Source organism: Castanea sativa, chromosome 3, assembly GCF_040712315.1.
Source record: "Castanea sativa cultivar Marrone di Chiusa Pesio chromosome 3, ASM4071231v1".
In the NCBI taxonomy this organism is placed as follows: Eukaryota; Viridiplantae; Streptophyta; class Magnoliopsida; order Fagales; family Fagaceae; genus Castanea; species Castanea sativa.
This window is the reverse complement of record NC_134015.1, coordinates 36,586,081-36,590,864: the sequence shown is the minus strand read 5'-3', so window position 1 is coordinate 36,590,864 and position 4,784 is coordinate 36,586,081. Positions and strand designations below refer to the sequence as shown.

Here is a 4,784-nt window from a genome sequence, read left to right as displayed (position 1 = left end):
TTAGAGTATATTGAATGCTTAATCTCTCCTGTAACATGTCAATTAAATTACTTGTTCAATCACTCATATTCAATCTAGTTTACACATTAACACCTCGGGAGTTCAGGGAGCACTATGTACAAATCATCAACAACCTAAAGAACAACTACCATTAAAAATATGGAGATGATGTTTTTGGACTTAAAACTCGTTAGCCCAAAAAGCTGTAAACTAATTATAGTAATAATGATAAATATAATAATTGAAAAGGTGAGTTCAACTTCTCCTATATAGTATTTTCCTTATTATCTATTTTACACTACAGACGAGCATGCTGCCTATACTAACTTTGGACAGTTTTCAGAGGTGATTATTTTTCTAGACTTTTCCCCCCTCTCTAGCGGGAAGTATTCAATTTACTTAAACGAGAAAATAAACAGATTTCAGGTGGCTAAGAGCTTGCCATTTAAGGCTAAGAAGTTAGGGTGATATATAGTGGTAATAATCTTATCTTATAGAATAATGGACCAAAAAAAAAAGACATGTCATAATCCTTTGGAGTTATTAGCATAATTCAGTCATAAAGTTGTTAAAAATTTATCCTTCCATGGTCAATGAAATTAATTTAATCTTAACTGGTCATCAACGGTTTGATTATAACGATAAACTATTAATTAATTAGTGAAGGAAGAAGCACGAAAGCTAATAATAGTATAGAAGTTGAAGTGTAAACAGGAGAGTTCTTAGCAACCGTGCATAAAATAAGTTAATATCAGTTGGATAGCTTTAATGGTGATGAGCTCGGGTACTGTAGTATAAATAGCTTCAAACCAAAGAGGGAAACCATCATACCGTACAACAAATAGGCAATAGCAAGGAAATAAAGAACAATAAAAAGGGAAAGAATTTGAGTATTGTAACAATTTCCTTGCTACTGCTATTGGCATCCACCAGTGTCGGGCAAGTCTTTGATGTTAAATCATATGGAGGACAACCTAATGCTGATATCACCCAAGTATAAATATGTGTAGCACAATTAACTAAACCTAATTAACATGAAAAGTGGGTTCTAGTTAACTGAACTAGTAAACTCTTTTAATGTCAAATAAAAGTACTCGGGTTCAAACTCTACTTACACTAAAAACTCTTCGGTGTCTTGACCAGACCATAAAACGTTAACGTGAAAAATGGTTGTAATATACTGATTTTGGTTTTTCATAATGTGTTTATCAGGCTTTGTCAAAAGCTTGGAAAGCTACATGTGCAGTAGCAGGAAGTAAAGTTGTGATTTCAGCAAGGACATACAAACTAGGTGTAGTGACTTTGTTAGGTCCATGCAAAGGTGCTATCAATTTTAACCTTCAAGGCACTCTACAGGCCCCAACAGACATTGCCTCCTTCAACAGAAAAGACTTTTGGGTTTCTTTTGAATGTATCGATAGTCTCACAGTGTCAGGTGGTGGAGTTTATGATGGCAAAGGGCAAATGGCATGGCGAAAAAATAATTGTGGCGAAAAGTACAACTGCAAAAAACTTCCTATCGTAAGATTTCAATCTTAATAATTAGCATTTCAATTTCCATTATATTTATGTAGATATATACAGACACTACAACTTTAAGAACTTTAACCATCGTGAAATAATAATTCAAGCACTTATTCGTTTAATGATGGTAAGGATATTATCATATTATTAATAATTTGATGTAAGCTTTATATAGTGAGGTGTCACAACTCACCAAAAAAGATAATTCAAAATTTATATATGAGAAAGTCCAAATACGAAATATGGACACAACTTCTGTGCCATGACCCTAACTTGTGCAACTGTGTGTAATGGGGAAAAAGTGGTGGTTAAAGGTAAAAGTGATGGTTCACCAATCATACTCGCATATAACATCAAGTTGTGACAAATTGTTTGGTCCAAAAAGACTTTTTTATACAATATTGTTGAAGTAGTACCAACCACATTCATTGATATATATTTGTAATTATTTTAAATATAGTAATTCAAAGAAGCATTAGCATTTTACTATAATATATTTAAATGAAAATATTTTTAGGAGAATATTTAAAAGAAACTATGGCGTTCATATTTGGTGTTTTGATTTATTTAACTTGTAAACATGAACAGAATATAAGGTTCAATTTCGTCACAAATTCAATAGTCCATGACATTTAATCGAAGGACAGCAAATTTTTCCACATAAACATTATGGGTTGCAAGAACTTGCAAATGCAACATGTTACCATAACTGCACCCAGAGATAGGCCCAACACCAATGGAATCCGCATCGGACATTCATCTAAGATCACCGTCAGCAATGCCAAAATTGGAACAGGTGTTGATTGCATCTCCATTGGTGATGGAGCTCAAGATGTTACATCTAACCAAGTAACTTATGGACCTGGCCATGGTATCAGCGTTGGAAGTCTTGGAAAGTACCAGAATGAACAACCTGTTTCAGGAATCTGAGTAATTGGTGGCACCTTTAGCAGTACAAAGAATGGTGTTAGAATCAAAACATGGTCTTCTTCCCCTCCTGGGAGTGCTTCTAATATGCATTTTGAGAATATTATCATAAACAATGTTGCCAATCCTATCCTCATTGATCAAGGCTACTACCCAAATAATCAATGCTCAAACAAGGTTATTATAAACATCACAAATATATACACTCATTTTGATGTTAGAAGTTAAAAAAAGAAAAACAAATTACATATACTAATATCAAATTCTTGTGTGGGTTTTTGTTTGTTTGTTTTTCTTTCAGTCTCCCTCGAAAGTTAAGATCGGCAATGTTAGCTTCGAGAACATTAGAGGCACTTCTTCAACAAAAGAAGCTGTGAAGCTTATTTGCAGTAAAAGTGTTCCATGCCAACAAGTGGCGGTTACTAACATTAATCTCATATACAAGGGAGCTGGAGGATCTACTACTTCCACTTCTGTTAATGTCAAGCCCACCGTTTTGGGCAAGCAGAATCCTCCTGCTTGTACCATCAAACAATAACTAAATGCATCCCAAGCTATTGTAACTAATGCAAAATGAGGAAATACTATTTGCAAATAGGTTATAGGAGTTCTATTCTAAGTAGAATTTCATTTACTTCAGTCTATCATGTTCCCTTTTTCTTTATTTAAATGAAACTGTGGAATGTTGGATAGTCATTTTTAGAGTTGTTTAAGTTCAGCCTTTTACTAAAATCTACTATGATTTGGAGTGTTGTTGTAGATAGTATTTGTTCTGTTACTGTAGTTGAGATATTTCAGAATAAAACAAAAATAGTTATTAAACTCTTTGTAATTTTTATTATTATTCACCAAATACATGCTTGTGTCCATGATATGGTAACATTCAATTCATCTGCATGCATGTTTTTAACACCAAATTAATTTTCTCTCATATTCTTCAACAACGGTAAGATATAAAACTCATGCAAAGGACGCCATATATTCAAATTTGAGTCTCTAAATATTGTATATTTTTAATATAGATTTCTGTAACAACTAAATTTTAATCACTTTTATTTTTAAAAAATATAACATATATTATTGAAGATGATTACACCAACGCAAAAATTAAGATAGGAAATAAAAACCAATTACATAAATATTTTAGTAAATTTACTTAATTTTCTTACTAAACTGAAGCAATTTGGATGATTAATCTGCATATTCTAACAAATGATAAACAATGAAATAAAGGATGTCAAGTACCTAAATGGTTTATTGCATTAACTATTGTCTTTTATCAATAATTTCGTAGCTCAACGATCTAGACACCGTATTTTGTCCGCACTCAATTTGTGTGCTGGACCTCATAAATTCTAAAAATATTATTTTTTCTCCATGGGGCCGCGGAAGCGTTGCGATTGACATGGCACAACCCAATCGGGCATCAAAGCACTCAAAGTACTTTTTTCAGTCAAATTGCCCTTGGTCAACCCTGGGTTAACCAAAAGTCAAAGTCAATCAAAAACATTTCAAACAACATTTTTCATGTTTCTACATCAAATCCGAGCTACTCGGTGATTTTCAACTTCGACCAAGTTTGACCCAAGGTTGACTCCCAAGGGCACCGGAAATCCTAATTTTTTTTTTACTGTCAAAGTGGGCTAGGACCAGTGCTATTGCAAATATTATCAAATTCACTTTCCAACGACTATTCATGGGTTAAAATCGGAGTTAAAATTGTTGAGATATCTAGAAAACCATGAAAAGTGCATTAGCACACTCCTTGAGGCCATAAGTTTTGATCCGGCTGTTGGATTTTCAATTGTTTTAGTGTTCTAAACACTAGACATCCAGAAATTTCTAGGTACACCAAGATCAGCTCGATCCGAGTTTGGCAAAGCCTTCAAATATGCATTGGAAGCTGGACTAAGCAAAAGATCAAAACTGCCGTTGTCAGCAGGGTGGCAAGCTGCCCTACAAGGTGTGCCAGAAGCCGAAGAGTCACTTTTTTGCTATAAAAACTTCCAGACCCCTCATTTTGCACCCCAAAAAAAAGGAAAAAAAGAAGAGTTTTGAGCAGTTTTTCTTGGCAGATTCTCTCTCTCCTATCTTTAATTTCTCTCTCAAACACATCCAAACAGATCCAAACACTGTCAAACACCTTAGATTCTCCTTTTTTTCTCTACAATCATCAAGGTAGTGGTCTTGCACCCAATCTTCCTCTCCTTGGTTCCATACTTTGGATTTGAGGTTTAGGGGTGTGGATGTAGCTTTTTAATTACAATCCACACCCTTTTCTTTCTATAGCTTTTCCTTGCTTAATAAAATGTTTTATTGTTTTTCCTAGCTTT

The 4,784-nt window shown here is 33.9% G+C and overlaps 1 pseudogene; it reads left to right on the top strand.

Moving 5' to 3' along the window:
- The first annotated feature begins 225 nt into the window (after positions 1-225).
- LOC142628881 (exopolygalacturonase-like) lies at positions 226-2,989 on the top strand (annotated as a pseudogene).
- Positions 2,990-4,784: the final 1,795 nt, after the last annotated feature.